At 35.4% G+C, this 25,904-nt stretch overlaps 1 protein-coding gene and 2 long non-coding RNA genes across 3 annotated transcripts in view; 2 read left to right on the top strand and 1 right to left on the bottom strand.

Annotated features, from left to right (window-relative positions):
- LOC138139437 (alpha-tocopherol transfer protein-like) overlaps positions 1-25,904 on the bottom strand; it is a 107,213-nt gene that overhangs the window by 32,434 nt on the left and 48,875 nt on the right. The window lies entirely within an intron of this gene.
- Positions 298-2,940, top strand: LOC138139439 (uncharacterized). The gene is made up of 2 exons (XR_011162299.1): positions 298-688; positions 749-2,940. It is a non-coding gene; the product is annotated as an uncharacterized lncRNA (long non-coding RNA).
- LOC138139440 (uncharacterized) lies at positions 6,098-8,516 on the top strand. Its single transcript, XR_011162300.1, has 2 exons — positions 6,098-6,531; positions 6,579-8,516. It is a non-coding gene; the product is annotated as an uncharacterized lncRNA (long non-coding RNA).

A 25,904-nucleotide genomic window follows, 5' to 3' on the forward strand; every position in this document is an offset into this window, starting at 1 on the left:
GTTCCGGCCCCTTCTAACGTGAAACAGGTTTCCCAGTTCGTGGTGCGTCGGATATTTCCGGAAGTTCGTTCCTAGTTGTGTGTCTCGAACCGCCTGCATTAATCCGTTGAGGACAAAGAATGTCGACTTTATGTAGACCAATGAACACGAAGCAGCAAGGCAATATGTCAATGATTGTTTAACTTCAAAATTATTGTTGTCTGTATTTTACCCTGATCTATCCACTGAACTTCACACAGATGCTAGCTCCCTTGGCTACGGTGGTATTTTGATTCAGAAATATGACGGCCAGGGGTGCGTTCATGAAATTCACTCGAGTAACTCTGGAGTAACCCAAGGCGTTTATGACAACATCTGCGTTAACCCAAATATCCGGATAGGGCGTTCATAAGGACACCTAGGTTTTGCACCCAGTTAACACTTTTAACCCACCTCTAGCGATGGGTAAAATTAACACCACATGCGCACGGTGGATGTTGTGTTGGTCAACCGCGTGGTCATTTCATTTTGTTACCGCCAATATTTTTGAATGAGGTTAAGTTGTTGTTTTTATTTGCAAAACGATTTAGCTATTTAAAATATTATATTGAAATGGCTACTTCAATACCTAAATATTCCTTAGTTAAGGATACTGAAGGGAACAATATGAAAAATGAAAATGGGTTGTCATTAATGTATGATGAAACAAGTTAATTATTTTAGACCTATCTACCTAATTGAACAATAAATAGAAATAATTAAATTTTAGATAATTGTTTGGTGTATGTAGAGGATGAAGACATAAGTCAACCTGTGGAATCCGAAGCTGCAATTCTTAGTGATAAAACTTCAAATGATGAAAGTTCAAAGTGTGCAAGTACAAGTTACCAAACGGATCTTCCTGATATAAATAACAGATGGGAACATAAGGCAATTCTCATGTTAATTGATCAATATAAATCGTCGCTATCATTATTTACGTCGACAAGTGTGAGAAATGATGTAGTTTGGAAATCCATTTCAGCAAAATTACATGAAAATGGTTTTAAATATAATAGAACTCAGTGCGAAAATAAATTTAAAAATTTGAAAAGACAATACCAAAAAAAAATTGATAGTATGAGAAATACAGGTGCTGCTTCAGTAAAATTTGAGTATTTCAGTCAATTTGATGAAATCTTTGGGAAAAAGCCAAATGTCAATCCAATTGCAATAGCTTCATCTTCTAGAAGACAGACAGACATGGAGACCAAATTAATAGAAGATGCATTAGAAGAAAATACATCAGATTCAAACAACAGTAATATTAAAGATGTGCAAGATAAAATAAAGAAGAGGAAATCTAAAGCCGAGAAATTCTTGGAACATATTCAAAACACTGAAAAGGAAAAAGAACAGAGCAAACGATTTCGTCATGAGCAGTTGATGGAAATTCAAAGAGAAGCCATACAAGTATTTGCCCAGAAAATGGATAAATTAATTGATAAATTGTAAAAATCAAGGTTGATTTTTCTTATTAAGTAGATATTGAGGAAAGTTTGTTAATTTTTTTTTTATCAAAGTTTTTATTTTGTTTCATAAGATTGTTTATTTTTTTATTATTAGCTTGTTTTTGTTTTTTATTATTATTGATAAAATTGTAAATTCAATTTTTTTTCTTCTTTTTATTGAAAAGGTTTGTTTTTGAATGTATGCGCAATAATTATGAAAATTATGTTTATTGAGAAATAATTTCATTGATTAACAATATCCACTATCCACTTCTTACATAACTTTTTACTATTAACGATGATTCCATAGAAAATCTACCAGAGAATCCCTAATATGTCGCCCATGTGGCTCCATAGCTGCATTATCAGCATTTTGATCATCATTATCTAATTCTCGACCTTCGTTTATATATTGGTCAATTAAGTCATCATTGTGTAGCAGGCAAATGTTGTGCAATACACATGCAGCTAGAATTGTTTCCGGAATTAAATCAGTCCGATTCATATCAATGTATTTCAGTCTTCGAAACCGTCCTTTCAATAATGAAAATGCTCTTTCAATGACTTGTCTTCCTTTAGATACTGCAGAATTATAATAAATCTGCCTTGCAGTTAGGTTGCCTCGGTTGATGTAAGGTGTCATGAGCCATAGTAGTACAGGATATGCTTTGTCTCCCAAAATATACTCATTATGTGGAAAAAATCTTTGTGGGTGATTTTGAACACCTTCATAAATGTGAGAATTTCTGAAAATGCGATTATCACTAACTGAACTGGGATATCCCACAAAGCAATCTGTAAATTGTAAACAGGGATCACAAACAGCTTGCAATGTCATTCCATAAAAACACTTTCTGTTTATATAGGATTCAGGATTTTCTTTTGGAGCTTTAATAGCAATGTAAGTTCCATCTATGGCTCCTATAGCATGTGGGAGTCTGCATAAGTTTTGAAATTTGCGTTTTAATCCCTCTATCTCATTTTCTTGAGGCCATTTTATCAAATTTGGTGCAATTCGGCATAAACCTTTAATTATTCTGACAAAACATACAGATAGTGTAGACTTGGCCAAGTCAAATCTTTCCCCAATAGATCTAAAAATTAATAACGTTCATTACATTACTTTATCCATTTATTACATGCATTACTTTCAGATGATAATTTTGTATTAAACTTGTATCTACCTATATGAATCAGGTGTGGCTAAAAGCCAAATTACTGCAAGCAGTTGTTTTTCAGGTGAAACGTTTGGAGGACCAGAAGTATGTCTTATTAAAATAGGATTCATTATCGACAAAAGATGTTCGAACGTTTCGTAAGTCATTCTAAAATGACTTTGAAATTCGGTCGAATTATAATGGGCAACAACATTTTCCACATATACAGTAATACGAATGGGTTTTTCTCCTTTCTGCAATATTAATAGCAAACCATTGTTGACCACGTCACTTTCCTCGTCATCTGACTAAAATATTAGTTTATTTAACGAGTTCGTGTGTAAATTGGGCTCTTTATGGCTGACTGGGCTAGTTTAAACGCGAGTGAAACGAGCGTTTTAAAAGCCCACGAATGCCATAAAGAGCCCAATTTACACACGAACGAGTTGAATACAATGTTTTTTTGTTCGACGAGCCCCTTAAAGGCTTCAAATCGCTTAAAATCTTTAAAATTAACTTGACATTTCGTTTTGACAAGTTGTGACATTTATCAAAATCCGTTCACACAGGAGAAAATTCTCAAATTCTGACAGTGTCGAACAAAAAAACACGTTTATGTCTAAATTATGTCTATTTTTTAATACATATTTAATTATAGGTACAAACCTCTTGGTGATTTAAAAAATTCTTAGCAAATGATAATATGTTCATTGCAATTACTTTTTTAATCTTATTACGGTTACTATTATTATTCATGTTTTTTTTTCAACTTTTAACCTCTAAATGCCGATAAATGGCAGGTTGTGTGACAGCTCTGAATTTTTAGGTTTTTACTCGGGAGCGTTCATTGAATATGTCGACCAGTAAACTACTCGACGCCATACTAACACAACTCGTACTCTACTCGGGTAGTGTTTCATAAACGCACCCCAGCATAGAGTTGTACGTTCAGCTAATGTACCTCACCATCTAAGGTGCGTTATCATTCTTATGAACTAGAGACATCGGCCATTGTGAAATGTGAATTCTTTAACACTGATTCTAATTCCGTCAAGGCCACCGTGAATAAGAAAGACATTGTACCTCGGATAGTGAGATGATGGGCGCATTTTCAAAACTTTAACTGCAGTTACAGTTGGAACACTTGGTCATTTTTTCGCGTTTTTTTTTTTTACCTTTCACCAGTTAAACGGTGGTGATGGGTATAATGCTTATTACAAAGGTGAGACGTAATTTCAAAATGTTCCACCTTTCGCTAACCTGGACGTCTTGAAAATGACAGTAACATTAACAAAACAATATCATGCATTAGGTTTATTATAGAAAATACACCTACCGATTTTTGCTACATTTCACCATCTGATTTAAAAAAAGGTACAGGGTGATTCACGAGTAATAATGAGCCTAACTAAATTTGTGATGCAGCCAACATTACATTTGGACTGATTATGAGGATAAAAAAAATATATTTTAATTTTATAAAACACGTCAATGTGCCCGGCATTACATTTGTCAAATTTAATCAAAATCATTATATGGGAATAATCAATAAAAACACAAACTAAAAAAAAAACTACGGGATACACGTATTGTTGGTTGCATTACAAATTTTGTTAGGTTCATTATTACTCGTGAATCACCTTGTATATGGTCTAAACTTAGTCAGTTGAACGTAATAAAATGGTTAAATTTCTAATGTCCCAAAATTTACGTAATCAACAATAATTCAGGGAAGTAAGATTCCATCTAGTTGGAGCATTAGTAGGTAAGCGGTTTCCACAAATTTCATCTAAAACATTGGTACGTTTTGTATATTTTGAAAAATAAGCTGAAAATCCAGACAAAGAAAAAAAAAAGTACGTACTTTTTAGATTGAATTACATGCTTTACCCATTATTAAATTCAATGCATGTGTATAGCAGTTCGTAAAAATTGCCTGAGGGGCAAATGATTTAATTTTTGCTTGTAAGCCATTTAATTCACTCGCCATAACTGCAGCACCGTCGTAATTTTTGTATTTAAACATAATAATTAATGCTGTCAATTAATTAATTTTGAATCGTTTTCGAAGTGCCGCAAAAAACGGATCTGCTATTAGTATCTTTCTCTACAAATTTTTTTAAGTTAACATCACGTTTACTAAACAATGAAATTAATTCTTTAAAATTTCCGCGGTTCAAAGATCCTTCGCCTTCATCGTGTCCTCTGATGAACGACAACTCTTGCTCGCTTATTTATTGGACTCGGGACTGACTGAAGAAGTAAGTAAAACTTTAGATAATTTTCTATTTTATTTTTTGAAATTGAGGTTAGGATCTCTGTTATTAATTTTCAAGGTCAGCTTAAGATGGGAACAAAATTTGGTGAGTATGGAGGACATACAAAAACTTCGTGAATTTAAGTTTTTATTGATGATGATGAGGAGAAAAATAAAAACTCACAAAACAGCTCACAAAATGGAGTTCATTGATTTGATCGAATTTAAAACTGAAATAGCTTCCAAAGCAGAAATTGCCAACGTTCATGTGGCGGCCCATTACAAAACAATGGATCTGAACAAAAAGGAGGTTTTGATAAAGGGGCTCCTAGACGTACATTCAAGTTTTATGAAGTTGACTGTACGAACAAATCATACATACAAAATTAGTGAGAGACTAGATATCAAAACAAAGATGACTTACATGTTTGAGTAATTTGTATGCACATACATACACGTTTAATTATGTTTTTGCAAAGTTGTTTGTGCAAACAAGGTTGACCAACAAGTCTAAGCAACTTTAAAATGTTTGACATATATGTTTCCTAAAGGCGCGTCTAGACTATATAACAAAACATGTTATATAGCAAAGTTATACAACTTGTTAGAAAAACGAAAGAAAAAATGTTATATAACGCAGTGTTTTATAACATTTTTCTTGTTTTATAACATGTTTTATGTTATCCATCAGTTGTCGGTAAAGATCAAACGATGTTTTAAAACACTGTTTTATAACATGTTCAGACTTGTCCATACTGGACAATGGACAACATGTTATTGAAACATTTCTTCGGCGTTTGCGTTTCATTATAGCGCGAAACGTGATCAACGCGATTGTGTTCTCCTGTTGGCCTATATTTACGAGGTATTTATACCGGGACATTTTTTTAACTCTGAACATAGTCCATACTTTTTATTCCCTATGTTCAATTTTAAAAAACACAGATCAATGCATTGTGAGTGGCTATGCAACCAACTATACCGAACACCAGAGATTTTGAAATAATGTTAAAAATTGTTCCAATTGATGGAATTGGTCTATCATGTGTTGCATTGGAAATGTCACGCACATTTGTAATGCTCTGATTGGCATAGAATAACTGCATTATGTGTATTTCTTCTTCAAACAACTTGACCATTTTGTTAAACTGTCAAATACTTATTTTCGTTACCTTGGTTACGTGATTACATACATGCATTGACCTGTGTTTTTTAACGGAACAATTTAATTGATGAGTACAAATACATTTTGATCAGTAACTATTTGTAATAATATTTACTAAATAATTAAGTAATAAATCTGAATGCACAGTAAAATATTTAGAGGCAAGTTAAAAATATATATTCCAAGTTAAAATACTGAATGATCAGTAAAATATTGTTTGGACAGTGGTAAAACATTTTGATCTACGAAATTTTAAATCTGATTCAATGAATTTGCGTTTGTTAAGTATTAAATTTAATTTGTGGCACAGAATATTGAAGAACACAAGTAAAAAAACAATTGCTCAGTGTACAATTTACTTGATTCTTAAAATTGTGTCAATTAGGTACGATTCGAGAAAAACAACATAACCTATAAATTTGACCGCGCAATAGTCTGCAAGTGTCTTGTGTTATGGTGAAATAAATTGCATAAGTTTACAAGGTAAATTGAGGTATTTATAAATATTTTTTCACAGTCATATTCTGCAGGCGTTCAGGATGAACAATAGTCTAGTTGCGGAGTACGAAACGTCGGAATCATCCTCTGAGGAAGGACGTCATCACGAATCATCGCCAAAGAGGAGAGTTATAGGAAATTGGATAAAGATTGGAGTTTTTTCTGGATCGGATGAGGCTGAAAAATTTATAAAAGATAAAAAAATATGGGGATTTCATTATAAAAATAAAACAGAAGAAGGAATAAAGAAATACTTCAGGTGCAATCAAGTTAAACTTCGTGGACAACAATGTTCTGCAAAAATATATCTTCAGTATGATTCGACATCGCATGAAGTGCATTTATTCAAGACTAAATCAGAACACAATCATGACTCTATTGAAACAAAAGGCGTTCTTGGAATTGACCCTTCTCTAAAGTTGGAAATCCAAAAACTTTTTGACCTAAAGTTAAAGCCAAAGGCTATTTTAATAGAATTGTCCAAGAATAGTGATATCAGGAAGCTTCCCTCAAAAAGACAATTAGATAATTACTTGCATCAGTTGCGAGAATCCAAATATGGCCCGTCACAAATAAGTGTTGGAGAATTGGAAGCATGGCTACTGAAAAACTCAGTTATTCCAGAAGACTTGCATATCCCTTTCGTCGCACAATACGAATTAGAGACTGAGGAAGAGGAAAGCATTTTTCGATTTTTCATAACAAGTAGATATTTGATGAGTATTTGTGCCAACAGTTACAAAATTCATGCTGATGCAACCTACAAACTCTTGTGGCAAGGTTTTCCAGTTCTAATAGTGGGTACTACCGATATGGATAAACATTTTCACCCTTTTGGTCTTTCTGTTTGTACTAATGAGAAGAAGGAGGATTTCAAGTTTCTCTTTAGAGCGTTAGTTGCCACATCAAAGAAATTATTTGAAAAAAAATTTGAACCTAACGTGTTGATATGTGATGCTGCAAAAAGTATTCAGAATGCTTTCATAGAGATTTTCGGAACTGATAAGTTGATAATCATGTGCTGGGCGCATATGAGGAAAAATGTTCAGAAACGTGTAGAGCGTGATGTGGAGAAAAAAAACCGTTCCCTAATTCTGAGTGATATTAACACTCTTCAACTTTCTTCATCTCCAGAGATATTCGAAAAAGCTGTTGAACTTTTCAAAAAAAAATGGAATACGGAGCAAGCTTTTTTGAATTATTTTGAAAGAGAGTGGCTGTCTGATAATAGCAATTGGTACGAAGGTGTAATGAAACATGTACCAAGTACTAATAACGCCTTAGAAGCGTTTAATAAAGTTATAAAAGACACTCATACCCTTCGGGAACGCCTTTCATTAAACCATTTTCTATCGGTTGCTCTTGAAAGTGTTCAACAATGGTCGAACGACTATAAAACTGAGTTGAAAAAATTTTCGAAAATACCAACAATTACATTGTCCCTGTGGACATCTGCCTATCAGTGGACTAAAAAGAATAAACCAGTTCTCATTGTCTCCCAACAGGAGAGTCAAATTAGTTACAAAATTCCAGCAGGGGATTCAACCGAAGAACCAGGAGAATTAAATGACATTTGCGCAGAAAATTGGGTGGAATTTGAAGAGTTTAAAAATAAGGCATTTTCATCCTGGATAACTACCATGTCAACTTCTCCAGATGAGTGGATTAAGGGAAACTGTAATTGTCCAGCTTTTTTTAAAAATATGATATGTAAACATATTATTGGCATAGCCATTAGACTTAAATATGTCAAACCACCACCAGAAGCGCGAAATATAAGTATTCAAGGGAAACGTAAAAGAGGGCGTCCTTCTAAGGCAAAAAAAGCTCTTATTGTGCAGTAGTAATATACATAAACTTTAAGCTATAGGTACTTAAGAAAATGTTTTTTTTAATTTTTAAGTTTGAAAATTATTTTTTCATTGTTTATTTTATCGTTTAATTTTCAAGTAAATTCTACCATAATGTTGTCCTGATTTTATTTATTTGAAATTCCTCTTGTCGAGATTAGTACAGAACCTGCCTCACAATCTATGCTGTATTGCCGTGCTGCCGTACATTTTCTGTAGGTATATTATCAGTCAGCTCTGCCATTGGCTCTGCCCTCAGACCATTTATCGTTATTTATATTTCAATTTCACTATTATACTTAATCATATTGAATCAAAATACTTATCATAAATTATTATGAAACTTAAGTTTTTTTAAGAATCGAAATGCAATTAATTATTGAACAAAATATCTGATCAAATAGTATTTCTACATATCATTTTTTTTTAAATCAGTCAAAGATTAATTTTTATCCGGACAGAACATACTGATCAAACTGAATTTTCTACTTGAAAAATGTTTATTTTTTTACTTGTCAACTGAATAATGTTACTGATCAAATAAACATAAGCCGTTTTTTAAAACTGAACATAGGGAATAGGTATGGGCTATGTTCAATGTTAAAAAAATGTCCCGGTATGCAATGGAATGGGCGAAAGAAAATACCATTAGTTTAATTGAGCTGTTTCGTGAAAAACGAGTGTTATGGGATTCTACCTTTATGGATTTTAAAAACAGGGATAAAAAACACGACGCATGGAGTGAACTAGGCACAGAATTTGAAATAGATGATCGTACCCAAAATCTTCGTGTGGACTTAACGCGCGGTCTAGACAATGATTATATAGGCTGCTGCTGCTGCCAAAATTGCATCCTCTGCATTTAGTGCCATTTTACGTACTGAGCTGCGGTACATTTTGCTATAAAAATCCTGTTATATAATCTAGATGCTCATGTTAAAAAACATAAAATTCTAACAAGTTACACAGCATAGTTTTATAACTAAAGACCGGATTTATAAGTTTTATGCTTACAACAAAAATTAAAAGCAGCAACAAAATCAATTCATTTCTTTATGAATCGTATAAAAACAAACTATTTGACACTATGTTTTTTGCGCTTTTTTTGTAGTTTTACGCTTATTTTTTATCTTTATGCTTTATGCTTATGCTTTATGCTTATATAAAATTTTATTTTTATTTTTCAATTTTTTTTGTGTACCTAATTTACTTATGATATGCCGGCACAGCTGCAATGCTTGGAAAAGTAATAATACCACTTTAAAGTGCTGATGTTTTAAGTTGGTGCGATTTCCGGGTAGTAGAACAATGCAAACTGATAAGTTTTTTTGTGGTGCTGTTCGGCGGCCTTTTTAACTCCGACGTACGCAATAATTCTCTTGCCGGCACACACATCGACCAAATGTATCAAATTCGTGGAAGTGACGCCTTCATGCCGAAAGAAATAATTTTCTGTTATACCGGGTGGGGCATCGTATACGCGCACGCGAGAAATCCCGACTTCTAATTAAATAAAATTGGCGAAATTTTATATACCTGGCTAATTATTGATAAGGTATATTTGAGAATTAAAAAAAAAAAATTGTTAATAAATAAGGCCGGAACGGTTTTATTAGTTTTCTGAAATTAACTGTTAATTTACCTATAAAGTTTTTATTGTTAGGAACGAAATCCTATGTTTTGATAAAGGACACGTACAGAGTCACCGCCGCCTGTCAACATTCACCACTTTCTGGCTGACTGTTGCCTGGAGCACACGGCTGTGCCATTTTCATATTCAGTAAATTAGATATGTAATTGTCCTGTTGGATTTTTTAATGTGTTGTGAGTTTTTAGTTCTTTATGTAAAATAAATCTTACATCAGGAGTGGGATAAAAGACCCGAAAAGTAGTGTAGTGAAAAGAGTAGTTAGTTAGTTAGTCTCAGTGAATAAGTGCGAAAAAAAAAACAATGCCCCGTTCACGAGCCTCGAGGAGATCACGCTCCGGATCTGGATCCCAGGAGTTGGAACTTCGGGGTAGCAGGTCCAGGGCCAGGTCTCATGAGCGTCGACCCAAGCGTCGTCGGTCGGGGAAGGAGAAACGGCGTCATCGTCACCGGACCCCGAGGTCAACAACCGAGGGCCGTTCTGGGAAATCGCGGAGGCGACACCTGAGCGAGAGCCGCACCAGCTCCCAGCGCACGGAGGAGACGGTCTCCCGCGTGAGCGAAGTTATCCTCAAGGGCATGTCCGAGGTGGTAAGACAGGTTAAACCACGGACTGAGGTAAGCGTCGGAACCATCTCTAGCGGCATTCTTAATGAATTCAATCCATTGACGGGTAACGTCAACGACTGACTTCATGCGGCCGACGAATACGCGCAGATCTACCTACGGGTGGGACGACAAGGTGGAAATTACATGCGAGAGTACCGAATTGGTTTTTATAATCGTTCCGGACGGCATGTTGGATTTCGATGTTCTTATCGGTTGCAACTTATTCCACGACTCTGAATTGTTTACTGTAACCGATCACTCTGGAACGCATGTTTTACGTGAGCAGGTCCCAGCCGTACGACGCGCCTTCGAAGGTCGGACGTCTCAGATTCAAGTTTACGACGTGCCTTCTGTGTATGCCGATGATGTCATAGCCCTATTGAACGCGTATTCCGAACTCATAACTTCAGGGTATAATGTTCCAGCTATAAAAAACGGCTAATTTAACAATAAGATTAATTGATAACCACATAGTCAATCGACCGGCGCCTCGTCTTGCTTTGACGGAACGAATTGCTGTTAGGGAAATAGTCACAAGTTTGCTGGAACATGAGATCATTCGCGAAAGCGAGTCCCCCACGCTAGTCCGATCCTGCTGGTGAAAAAAAAAAGATGGGAATTACAGGATGTGTGTAGATTACCGCGAATTAAATTCCCATACAATCAAAGACCGCTATCCATTGCCACTAATCGATGACCAACTGGACAGGTTGGGAAAAGGAAAATTCTTCACGTCCCTTGATTTAGCTTCTGGTTTTCATCAGATCCCCATTAGTGACGAATCGATCGAGAAAACAGGTCTCATTACTCCTGACGGGCACTATGACTACTTGCGGATGCCATTCGGGCTCGCAAATGCCCCCGCGGTGTTCCAGAGGGCTTTGTTGAATGCGTTAGGTGCCTTAAAGGATTCCATAGCAGTAGTGTATCTCGATGATATTTTGATCTCGTCTGCAACGGTAGGAGAGGGGTTAGAGTTTCTTCAACTAATATTGAAGGCCCTGAAAGTAGCGGGGTTTTCGCTAAATATTTCGAAATGTAAATTCCTACAGTCGTCAGTCAAATATCTTGGCCGCGAAATTTCATCAGATAGGATTCGCCCTGATGCGGATAAGGTTCGTGCGTTGGTGAGCTCCCCAACCCCTACGAACCCCAAACAGGTGCGCCAATTTATGGGGTTGGCTGGTTACTTCCGAAAATTTGTGCCCAACTTCGCATCAGCGACGTCTTGTATTACTAAGCTCACAAAGCTTGATGAACCTTTTCGTTGGGGTGCTGAACAAGATAAGGCGCGAGAATATGTGGTAACTCATCTAACAAGTAGACCCTTACTCGCTATCTACGATCCTACGCTCCCCACAGAGCTCCATACTGACGCGAGCGCGGTTGGTTACGGCGGTATTCTAATACAAAAATGTGACGGACAGACTCGAGTAATTGCTTACTTTAGCAAGCGTACCACGCAAACAGAAGCCAAATATCACTCGTATGAATTGGAAACGTTGGCCATTGTTAATTCATTAAAATTTTTTCGTGTATATCTTTTGGGGATCGAATTTGTAATCGTTACAGACTGCAACACGGTCAAATCCACTGCTAACAAAAAGACCCTCCTACCGCGAGTAGCCCGGTGGTGGTCCTACATGCAGGATTTTAACTTTACCCTTGAATACCGTAAGGGCAGTTCATTGTCACACGTCAATTTTCTTAGTCGTAACCCTGTTTCCGTTCGTCGTGTGGCACATAACGATTGGTTGCGCGCTGCGCAAAGAGGCAATGAAGAAGTTCAGAGATTATTGTCCTCCCTTAGAGACGGAAAACTAGACCCCAAGCAATATGTTGAAAAAGACGGTATGCTACTCCATCAAGAGTTGAATTCCGATGGTACGAATACTCTGCGTTGGTTCGTGCCTCGTCAAAGCAGACTAGGGTTGTTGCGCATTTTTCATGATGAACAATGCCACATTGGCACCGAAAAAACATTAGAATCGATCCGACAACATTTCTGGTTTCCACGGATGAGAAATTTTGTTAAAAATTATGTAAAACATTGTCTCCCGTGTGCTGTCAAGAAGACTCGCACTGGTCCATTGCAGGGGTACATCGGGCCTCTGCCTAAGCCCGATGAACCCTTGCATACTGTTCACGCTGACTGTTTAGGACCTCTCACCCCGACAGTAGATGGTCATAAACACGTCTTGGTTTTCATTGATGCTTTTACCAAATTTTGTCTATTACTACCAATAAGAACATTGACTTCAAAAGAAACGAAAGAACAAATACAAAATTTCTTTTCATTATTCGGGGCACCGAAACGAATTATAACCGATGCTGGGCGCAATTTTCAGAATTTAGATCTGGCTAAATTTCTTGACCAATGGGGTGTTAAATATCATTTTGTTACTCCCGACGTACACCGCGGTAATGGACAGGTGGAAAGGTATATGCGGACAATAATGAACTTAATTCGGATAGAAGTTTCTGTGCAGTCAGAATGGTCGAGCCACTTATGGAAAATTCAATTAGTACTGAACACCACCATTCAAAAAACAATCGGAATGACACCACTGCAGGCATTGTTGGGTATTAGGGCCTCAACTCCTTTAGTCCAGTCGATGGTACAAAATCTGACCGATGATGTTCGCCCGATACGTAACATAAATGCAGATCGCGAGCTGGTGAGGAAAGCTTTAAAAGAAAACTCCCCTAACCTGAGTGCCGTAAATACCAGACGACGTAACACTGCTCGATACAATGTTGGAGATGTTGTTCTCATGCACCGTGATTCGACTATGCACAAATCTAAACAGGAATACAAGTTTATGGGGCCGTATGAGATTATAAGTGTGACCCCCGAAGGCCGATTCGAGATTCGCCGTTTGGGCCGGAATGCTATCACCAAGGCGGCAAAGGAACAACTGCGTCCGTGGCCCAAAGATTGGAGTGTGGCTCTTGATATGGACGACCTGCTTGAGTTTTTGGAAGCAGAGTCGGAAAATGAACAATGTAAGTCTTTAACATCTGCGAGCTTTAGTCTTCAGATGGGTTGATCAAAAATGTCTTTAACATCTGCGAGCTTTAGTCTTCAGATGGGTTGATCAGAATGTCTTTAACATCTGCGAGCTTTAGTCTTCAGATGGATTGATCAAAAATGTCTTTAACATCTGCGAGCTTTAGTCTTCAGATGGGTTGATCAGAATGTCTTTAACATCTGCGAGCTTTAGTCTTCAGATGGGCTGATCAAAAATGTCTTTAACATCTGCGAGCTTTAGTCTTCAGATGGGTTGATCAATAATGTCTTTAACATCTGCGAGCTTTAGTCTTCAGATGGGTTGATCAAAATGTCTTTAACATCTGCGAGCTTTAGTCTTCAGATGGGTTGATCAAAATGTCTTTAACATCTGCGAGCTTTAGTCTTCAGATGGGTTGATCAAAATGTCTTTAACATCTGCGAGCTTTAGTCTTCAGATGGGTTGATCAAAAAAAATGTCTTTAACATCTGCAAGCTTTAGTCTTCAGATGGAACTCAATAAAAGGAGTTCGACGTCTGTGAGCTTGATCAGACGAATGTTTTGTTTTAGAAACGTCTTAGGACGGAGAGTTTGTTAACTTGTGTGCTTTCATGTTGCAGAATCGTTGTTCAGTAGTCGTTCCCCAGTCGCCTCCTCAACTTCGAGAACGAAGTCCTGTCAGGATGGCCGTGTTAGGAACGAAATCCTATGTTTTGATAAAGGACACGTACAGAGTCACCGCCGCCTGTCAACATTCACCACTTTCTGGCTGACTGTTGCCTGGAGCACACGGCTGTGCCATTTTCATATTCAGTAAATTAGATATGTAATTGTCCTGTTGGATTTTTGAATGTGTTGTGAGTTTTTAGTTCTTTATGTAAAATAAATCTTACATTATACTAAATGAATCTGTATCTGCTAGCCCATCAAACCCTGGTGGCACAATTACAAATTTTGACTTGGTTAGCTAAATAATTCGATTTTTTATTTAAACGTAAACCAGACGGGTGATTTACGGCACAATGGTATAATTTCCCAACAAAGGTATAGCCGACCGTTTTAAACCTTTTTGCCATAAAATTGACAGTTTCCATTGTCACCTAAATTTACGACAGCACAAGTAGCAGGTCATAAATAAAAATGATTTTGAAAGTTGAAATGTAAAACTGCGTTTAATTCAAAATCTAATTGGTATTTTTTTCCGTAGATTTCGTAAATAATTATAGGAAGTGAATCTGGGTAGGTTAGTATAAAAATCAGAATTTGACTTTTTGGTTGAAATTTACATTTTAATTTTTTTTGGCTTTGTTTGTAAGTGAAAAATTATCAAAAAATTATGAAATGTACCTTACCAATAGCCAGGTAAGTCTGAAAAATTTCGACAATTTTATTTAATTAGAAGTTGCGATTTCTCGCGTGCGCGTATACGATGCCCCACCCGGTACATATACAAAGCAGTTAGTAGTTTGATAGTCTTTCGACAAGTGTAACGTAAGAAAAGTGCATGTTTGTGAAGTTCTACAATCTCCTGTTTATTGAATAATTAAAGTTTTTAAAATCAGTTACAATGCCAAAACGTAAGCCTACTGTAGATGAGTGGGTAAAGGATTACCCGGAATTAAAATATGAAAATAAAAAACTGTTCTGCCAACCATGTATGAAAATGGTAAGTCAATTTTTATTTTTTAAGATATCTATATAACGAGTGACTATTAAAATTTTCACTTAGGGTTGGCTATGGATCATTCTTTATTTTACGTTGCACCTTAGACACTGACAAGTTTGACATTATGATTAACATTATAGGTTATGTTTCAATTGTACTGACTGACATTTGTCGTTCGTTCTTGCGTGTGTCTAAAGTAACAGCAAAAATAAAAACTTATTCAAAGCCAACTCCAAGTGAAAATTTTAATAGTCACCCGTTATATAAAACAAAGTCGGGTTAGTTACGCTATTTATAACTCAAGAACGGCTGGACAGATTTTTATGATCTTTATATTGTTGGATTTGTCTTCGCCCCGATTAGCAGAATAACTATTAAAACATCGAATAACTAACGAAAAAAAAATTATGAAGAAAATTCATTTTGAAAGGTTATGTCATTTGTCACAATCTGTCATTGTGCGCGCATCGACAATTTGAACTTAATTGAGATTTAACGTCAGCTGAGTTTTAACACCAAGTGTGATCAATGGTGTTCAACAACACCTACTTCTGCATTGTACAGGATGCGACAACAAAACTTCCTTTTTTGAAATGCGCGCTATTCAGACTATAGGGGTCGTAATGGGACGGGAGTGGTCTCATTCGGAAGCCGTGGTTTTCAAGATTTGTTCCCTATCCCTGTCAGCTGCCACCATGCGTTGGAAGAGTGGAAAGCCTGCGTTTGCCGTCGAGGTCTACTTTTCAAACTGATTTTCTGTGATCGCAACCCTTCCGAAATTGCTTCAATGTTGGGTCGTGTCCCGAACCAGAAATCAATTGTTACATGGGTCACTACGTTCAGACCATGATTTCAGACAAACCGAGAGTGCGACAAGACGAAGAACTGGAGTCTCACCTCAATAAGGGGCAATTTGTAGTAGAGAGCCCGCTCGCCGGATTTGTCCCCTTGCAATTTTGTTTGTGTTTTTTTTTTAAATCTCGCGTTTATATCAACCATCAAAGTCATGGCTAATGCTAGAAATGGGCTTATTCACTTATTCAGTGTATCGCACCTGTATCTAACTAATTATGCATTTAAGTACGTCAACTGTCTGTAATTATTTAAATGCTACCCCAAGTAATGCTACGTCGCGGGGGAAGCTGTTTTAGGGTTGGGTTGAACATTTATTGCTGTGCGGCATACTTAACCTCGAAACTATCAAACAAAAACAAATGAACAGTGCGTCCAAACTATCAAACCAACAAACCAGTGGAACAAAATATTCATCTACAAAATGTTTCCAACAAACAGCATATGCTTAGTAATTCTCTTTCCAATTTTTAATTTAATTTTCCATATTTTCTTCCCGTCAGATCCCAACCAAATTCATTAAAATATGCAATCCGTTTATGGTGATTGTTAATTCCGGATTATTTTTATATAGTGAATTTTTTTATCAATGAATCATAGAGATTTACATGATATAAAGTATAAACTTTATTTCGCGTCAATGGTGTTTCTATTGCTAATTTCAAAATTATTTTTCGGACATGAAATAAAGTTTACACCATGTCAATCCCTATGGTTCATTGATAAAAAATTCACTGCATAGTTAGTTACAACTCGAGACACAGCAATTTGTTCTACTACTCATTATACTCTCACTTCTTGCAAATGAATTTACCGAAAAAACTTAATTTTTCAGTATTCATCAATGAATTGTCGTAAATTCATGGGAGTTAATTAAGGTACTATATCGTTAATCACATTTGCACATCACGTGACGTGAATATCAATAATCTCCGTCAGAGGGCGTAGTGCTTAGCATTAAATTTGTGTATGCATTAAATCATTAAATTTCAATTCACTTTGATTATTCATTTTATCTTAATAAAAAAACTTCATTCAATTCAGCTAATAAGTTAACACAACATTTATTGACTCTGAGTTCGCCGGGTCAGCTAGTTATAAATATAATTTAGAAAAAAATTGACGTATTTCTAAGGACTTCATTGTAAGATAAATTAAAATAGAATTAACAAAGTCATCCGCATCCCTTCAATCAAATTAAAAAAAATATTTTCACGTTATAAATAATATGTACATATATCTTAAGTTGACCGTTATTTATCTAATAGTTAAATTTCTTACATTGCAGATTCCATGTGACAAAAAGTATAATATAATTCAACACGTGAAAACAAATTTGCATGTAGACCGTGTTAAAAAGACAAAAAATGCAGTGGCTAAGCAACAAACTATTACCGGATGTGTAGCTGCATCTTCCACTACCGGACAAAGAGAATTTAATGCAGATTTGTGTGAGGCCATGATCAAGTCAAATATACCTCTGAATAAATTGCAGAACAAATTTTTCAAGTCATTCCTAGAAAAGTACTCCAACAGACACATTCCGGATGAAAGTACCCTTCGCAAAAACTACGTTAATTCGATTTACAAGGAAACAATCGAGGAGATTAAAAAAATCGTTGGAGACAACTACATTTGGTTCAGCGTTGACGAAACCATCGATAGCTGTGGCAGATACGTGGCGAATTTCATTGTAGGAGTGTTAAACGACGAGATTGCCACGAAAGGATTTTTAATCAGCTCCAAACAGTTGGATAAAACCAATGCTGTAACAATTTCACAATTTATTACTGAAGAATTGGCAAGGTTTTTCCTGCCAAATGTAGTACCAAAAAACAAGATTTTGTTAATGCTTTCAGATGCAGCGCCATACATGGTTAAAGCGGCATCTAATATTAAAATTTTTTATGAGAAATTAATCCATTGTACCTGCTTGGCGCATCTCATTAATCGGATCGCTGAAACAATTCGCTTACAATTTCCATTAGTTAACGAGTTGGTAAAAAGTGGTAAGAAAATTTTCGTGAAAGCACCTTTACGAGTACAGCACTTCAAAACGGCATTACCTAATGTTTCGCTGCCTCCGGAACCTGTACTCACAAGATGGGAGACTTGGTTGGACGCCGCAGTTTATTATGCGAATAATTTTCAAGATTTTAAGAAAATTGTTTTGGAATTTACTGATACAACTACAAAAGCCATAACGGACTGCAAAGATGTTATGCAACGTCAAGAGTTACAAAACAACTTGGTGTTTATTAAAGCCAACTACAATTGAATCGGTGAGTCCAAGAACAGTATGAGTCACAAAATGGCGGTACTGAGTCAAGATAGCCAAAGTTAATAAAATTGGTTCCCTCATCGAATGAGCCTAAGAACAGTACGCAACGAACGATCTTTGTGAGAGAATACGCTTCCCATTTATTGCAATGAGTCCAAGAACAGTATGAGTCCAGGACTTAAACTGTTCTTGCTCTCAGAAACGTCACAATAGTGTAAAGTTGGAGAATGGCGCGGTCATAGCACATAACCTAAAACAGTCGCCTAGAAACCATAGCGTGGTGTTAACCAATTGTGACTATTGTGTGTATTTGGCTTAAAAGACCATGTCAACTAGTGACAGTAGTGATCATGAAGACAGTGTGCATGGGAGTAAGAAGAGAAAACGAAATCCCAAAACTTGGAAAAACAATCAAATAAAACTTGCCCGTTCACTTGGTCAGGCCTATAATACCACGGCGGAGAAAAGAGTTGAAGCAAAAAGTCTGGACCTTCGTGCATGTAAGCTCATAGAACCTTAGGTCTGCAAAGAATAAAATTACTAACAGGTATTTTTCTGTTTTAATTAGGTGTAAACGAAAATGTACTAATCAGTTTACTAACGACGAAAAGAACGCTGTGATAGCAAAATTGTACGATGGTAGGCCTAAAAATGAACACGATACGTTTTTGCAAGGGCTCATTAAACTTAAACCAATTCAGAGACGTAGACCACGTTCAGAAGAAAGTGTTAAATCTAGACCTACAAATTTTGCATACCATGTCTTGAAAAATTCTGATCGTGTTCTCGTATGCAAACAAGCCTTCATGAGTCTGCATGCCATATCGCATATTCAAGTGCAGCGCTTAACTACACTACTCGCAGCAGGACAATCACCAAAGGATTTGAGAGGACTACATAACAATAGACCACGCGCTATATCAGACACTATTGTTTTAAAAATAAAAGAACATATCGAATCTTTTCCACTTAAGACATCACATTATTCAGCTAAGACAAAACATTACTTAGATGCAACCTTGAATGTGAAAACTATGCACAATCTCTTTGTTAAAAAATTTCCAGACATGCAACACTTGTTAAAATATGAATTTTACTTAAAATATTTTAATGAAAATTATGCTCTAAAATTTGGAAGACCTCAAGTAGATGTATGTTCTGAGTGTGAAAGATTAGGTGCGAAATTAAAAGATAAAAATCTTAACGATAACGCCAAGCGAGTTGTTGCTGCAGAACTAATGGTGCACAAGAGACGTGCAAAGAAATTGTATACTAAACTAAAGCAAATCAAGCAACTCTGTTCTGAACGAGCTGACGTGGCAGCAATAACATTTGATTATATACAAAATTTACCCCTGTCACACATACCAGTCCAAGAGATATTCTACTTTCGGCAACTGTGGGTATACGCGTTTGAAGTGCATAATATTAAAGACAATACTGGACATTTTTATACTTACCATGAGGGCCAAGCCCGAAAAGGACCTGATGAGGTATGCACTTTTCTAAATGACTATATAAAAAGTCACGTTTCTGAAGATATAACCGAATTGCACATATTTTGTGATGGATGTCCAGGGCAGAATCGTAATAACACAATGGTTAGATTTCTCTTGGCACTGCAAGCTACTAAACGTTTCAAGAAAATCTATCATTACTTCCCCGTAAGAGGACACTCGTTTTTGCCCTGTGACAGGGATTTTGGAACATTGAAGAGATTGGTTAGAAAACATGACCGTGTATACATCCCAGAAGAATATGAGGAAATGATGACATCTTGTAGAAAAAATAACCCATTTACTGTAAAACAAATTACCTATAAAGATATTATTGACTTTAAAAACTGGTGGCCCAACAGTTACAAAAAGAACTGCAGCTCAACTGCGACTGGTGGCAATGCAGGAAAAGACAATTTTGCAATTTCGAGCTACAGGCAGTTCGTTTATGACAGTTCAAACCCTGGATATGTCACCACTTACGAGTACATTGATGGTTTAGTTTCGCATTCATTTAAACTACTGAAACAAAACAAACGTAGTCCTTCACTTCCCACTGGACGTGCTTATAAGGAACCAGTTCCCATCAACCAAAATAAGGTAAATGACGTAAAGAAGGTGATGCAGTACATTACAGGGGAGGTTCTGGAGTTTTATTATTATGTGACTTCATGGAAAACGACAAATAGTAATCTCGACGACGACTAGAAGCGAAATGAGATAACACTACTCACTAAATTTAATATTTGTTCATTTTCTATTATTATATAAGTTACTGAATAAAACAAAACTTGATCAAAATGTCGTATCGTTTACTATACTCTTAATTGGTGATTAATTTTTAAGATCAACTAACTCACTGACCCTTAAAATTTACCAAAATACTGCCTGAAAATAATTGAGTTCAAGAACAGTACTAGTCCATGAAGTTTTTTTGTTTGTATCTTAATTCAGTTTAGTTTTTTCATAAATATTTTTGGGCAAAAACATTATTCTTTACCGGTTCTACAAGTCTTCTGTACTGGCCAAAGTAATATCTTCATTTATTATAAATCTATTCAGTTTTTATCGATTATCTCAAAACTGACTTTTTGGACTCATACTGTCGTCCTTGGACTCACCGATTCAATTTTGTAAGCAAAACTATAGAACATCTTGAAAAAGAGCAGTTGTTGTTAACCGAATCGATAAAAATTATTGAGAAATTTAAAGAGAGGATTCCTTCTGTCCCGGGTAAAATAGGAGAAATCGTTAAAAAAAAAACAGAGGAAACATTTTCAAAAAACGAAGGTTTTCTTAAATTGCAGAATCTGTAAAATCTTAAATGGAGAAGCTGATACAGATGTGGATTCTGACATAATTGTTAAATTGAAATATCACTAGTGTCGATGTAGAAAGAAGTTTTTCAGCGTACAAAAACATCTTAAGTGATAGGAGGCATAATTTCACAATGGCCAGTATAGAACAACATCTTATTATCAGCTGTTTCAAGCAGGAACAAGAATCTGACTTTTAAATTTTATATGGTTTTTGTTAGTTACTTTTGTACACAAAATATGTTTAAAAGAAGATTGTTACCATAGCATAAGAATAAGGTATTATTTTATTTTTGTAGTTATAGTGGAGTAACGTTAGGTTTTTATTTCGGAACCGGTAGCAAGAGCTCGGATTTGAACGTAATTTTTTTAATGTGTTATAAATAAAACATATTAAAACCTTTATAGGTTAAAAATTGCCGCTCATTGTTTGTTTCATTAATTTATTGTTTATTTATAAGAACTGAAATTTTCCAGTTAGAAATCGTTATTTTCGCAAGAAAAATACTAGAGAACAATATAGAATGACTTTGGGAAGAGTATCTTGTTATATTGAAACTTGTTTGGAATTAATTGTATGTGGGAAAAGAAGTACAATAGGCAGATGTTCGGTAGCCCGGTGTTGACCGGCTCAGATAGAAACACGTTCAGTTTGTCTTCTAGAGTCGCATAGTTATCATTTTCTGAAGAAAATATATAATTATTTTTAATGGTTTTTGACAAAAAAGTGTTTAGTAATACCATGCGATCGAAAATAAAAAAAATGCAGAGGTCCGTGAGTAATACGCTTCAGTTGGCAACACGTAAAAATGTAATTCAAATGTCATCAGATGCCATTACAATGGAGAACTGTCATTATTAATTATTGATTATTAAAATTGCTATTGCAGTATGTTCACTTCAGAGCAAAAAATTTTCATTGTGCAGGGTTACTTCAGAAACGGCGAATCGTCTTATTCAACACCTCTAGTTTTCGAGGAATTTCAACAAGTTTCCGGACTTTCAAGGCACTTCCAGTGGAGAGTAAAAAAAACCAGACATAATTTTTGACATAACAGTCATTAAGTGTGAAACCGCCCTTCCAACATTTAAACTTATTTAGACTGATTGTGACAGTTTAGTTAATAACTGTGCTACAATCGTGTCAAAAATAAATTACTCTCTAGGATTTAGGGATATTCAATAGTAGGTTGCCATAAATTTGGTTAGGTTGGGGGCTATGTGGTTTCTGGTGGCAGACAAAAGATATCTCAAAAATGTAAGGCTGTGGCTAATTCCTTGTCACAGTTGCAAATTAATGACTAATGCCTCGCTAAGTGATAGATGATTTTTCGTTTCACAATAATTTTGGTTTCTGTCGGCATATTTAATTGAACTTTATCCCTCAACCAAACCTTAGGCATTCAAAATTACTTCTGAAAAATCTAGTTACACAACATGAAAAACGTTATTTCTCTAAAAGTTCGAAACATAGGAAGTAATTTATTTTTGACAATTCTTCAAATGTTCCAGTTGTCATAAACTGTCACATTGACAATAAAGAATGGATTATATTAAATTTTTGAAAATGTCACAATTTTGATGTCCGTTTTTTTTTACTCCCAACTGTACCAACAACTTGCCTTGATTATTTTGTTTTTCCATTCCTGAAAAACAACGTGTTCAAAAATAGGACACTGTAATTGCCCACCATCAACAATTTTAGATGAAAATGACATAGAAGAGGATGAAACCGGGGAAAATATTTAATTTTTATAATATTAAGTATAACATAATTACATAAACATTTTTGTTTTATAATACGAAAATTTCCGATAATATTGCGGAATCTGGAAAAGTGCCCCGAATGCTTGCAGCGTTTCCACGTTGAATGGCAAGGGAAATCCTCTCGAAAAGGAATTTCTTTGATTTTGAATCGCCTGATTCCGCGATAAGTCGGTTTCCGATGACATTAATGAAATCGATGGCTTCTTTGCACCAAGGGCCTAAGGTTTCAAATGCTAAACCTTTAAACACGTAGTTTGACGAAATGATTGAACTATATTTGCTATGTTTGCGTTTGCAAGCCATTTCAGCGGCAAAACCTGAGACTTCAGATGATTTCAATACGTAACTGTCTGCAAGTGTATCTACAACAGTAACGTCCCAAACCAAAGGTTGACCTTTAATCCACGGTACTAAAGTCATCCCATCTGGGCGTTTTCCGTCATCCCGAGACAGTCCGTTTGGTTCTAAAGTTGAATTCACATGAATTGAAGTTAAAGACCGATTGATAATGGAATTAGTTTCAGTGTGTCTTGAAAATCTACCACTGCTTTTGAAACAACTTAGACCGTGGGTGCCAATTTCGTCAACTTTCTTTTTTTTTATAATACACTCTTAATACATTTTTACTTTCAGCATCTCTTGTATATTTTTTACCAATACCCGTCACAATGATCGTTTGAAGAGTTCTACTCACTTTGAATTTTAAGTAATTCATTGTCTTAGAATTTTTTTTTTGTATCATGTTGTATTGGTAGGTGCTATTTAAGTTATTCTTTGCCAAAGAATATCCGACAAACAAAACATTAAACACAGGAAATAAGATTTTAATGAAAAATGATAAAAGCTATTTTTTAGAAAAAAAAAATGTTATAAAAAATTGTCAAAATTTGAACAGTATTTTGAATTAGTATCTCGTATTGTCAAATTAAAAATTTTAACACGTAAAACAACCGACAAAAACACAACATGGAAGTAGAGCAAACTTTTCAATAATTTATTTAAACAAAACAATTCGGTTGCCATGGTGACCATAGCACTCCCGATCTTTGAAAATATCCCAATTTAACTATTATTAAAAAAAAAATAAGCACAAATATAATTTCAAAATTATTTATTAAAGAAATCATAATGAGTCGCTTTTTGTGCCGGTGAGTGTATTTCCCACTATGAGCGTCAATTTTTAACCTATAAAGGTTTTAGTATTTTGTATTCATGACATAAAAAAAAATTAATTATTACAATCGGAACTCTTGCTACCGGTTCCGAAATAACGCCGTATTTTTGTCTATCGTTACTCCACTATTATGTTAAAATACAGTTTGGTATGCTCATAATAAAAGTATTTTTTAGTGCAATTTTATACGTTTTTCAGTCTTTTTAAGCTTTATTTTTGGGTTAATATGCTTTTTTATGTCTTTTTAGGCTTTTTATATGCTTTTTTTGACAAAATGATGTGCCATTTTAAGCGCTTATTTCTTAAATTTTTATGCTTTTTTATCCGGTCTTTATTTATAACAAATATGTTGTATAACATTGCTATACATGTTTTGTTATATAGTCTGGACGCGCCTTAATAATTGTATCATCAACAAAACATGGTCCCACATGTTAGAACATCTTTGTGGAGATATTTGCATAAATCTGTTTGGGCAAACCAATAATTGAGTGTAGCGTGGAGATATGTTGGTAGAAACAAATCATACAATCATTTTGCGAAGAATTTGGAGTTAGATTTTTACGCGTAGTTACTGTCCAAGGACAAGCGCATCAACGAGAACAATAGGTCAGGTTTGGCTTTCGTGCAGTGTTGTTTAGTGTAATTTACACAGCTACTACGTCTGATGCACCTCCATTAATTAATAGAAAATTCACAAAAATGAGTGATTTGCGAAATTATTCCAAACAATTCATCGAAGAATTTATTAACATGTACAGAGAATTCCCTAGTTACTCTTCCGTTTGTCCCAACGTGTACCATTATGAATTCATAATTGGCATTTACTAAAGCCAACATAACAATACTATGAGCACCCTTATAATTATAAAAATAACTTCCACTATTAGGAGGTGGGATTATATTGACATGCTTTCCATCCAAAGCTCCACAACAATGAGGAAAATTCCATGATTGTTCAAAATCTCTTTCAATTTGCATCCACTCCTCTTCAGATTGTGTAAACTGAAACAAAAATTGTTTTAGGAAACAGAAGAAAGAAATAAGGCTATCCCTGGTCACATGGCAGCCATGAAAAAGAGGAAATCACAAGAACTATGTCGAGACACAGTCCTAAATATGGCTTACAAAACCCTGCAGAAGGAGCCAGAAGATGAGTTTACTATTTTCGGCCATCATGTTGAAAATACTTTAAGAAATATCAATAAAAGACAAAAACTTATAGCACAAATAGCAAAATTATATCGTGCCTTCAAATAAATATATATTTAGAGTAGGTGTTGACGACGTTTTAATTCTGTTAACAGTGTAGATAATTGGCTTTCACTGAACAACATAAAATCTTCATGGTACTTTCGAAATAGTGTGAAAATAGATGGAGTTTGGCAGTATTCCCTTGCGTTATGTATGGAAGAGTTTGGAGAAGAATTCCCAGACATTGCAGTGGAATATACGCAGTTTCGACAAACTTAAAGAATTTCCAAGAAAATGGATCTGTGGGACGAAAACCTGGAAGCGGCACGCCAAAGAAAAGAACTTTTAGAAGTGATTGAAGAGGTGAGACAAACAATGGAAGAAGCCCCAGGCACTTCAATTGAACATTTATCACAACAACTTGGTGTGTCTGTTGGTATCTGTCATTCAATTGTGAAAAAAGATCTTCACCTATTTCCCTACCGTCTCACATC

The sequence above is a fragment of the Tenebrio molitor genome, chromosome 9, assembly GCF_963966145.1.
Source record: "Tenebrio molitor chromosome 9, icTenMoli1.1, whole genome shotgun sequence".
Lineage (NCBI taxonomy): Eukaryota > Metazoa > Arthropoda > Insecta > Coleoptera > Tenebrionidae > Tenebrio > Tenebrio molitor.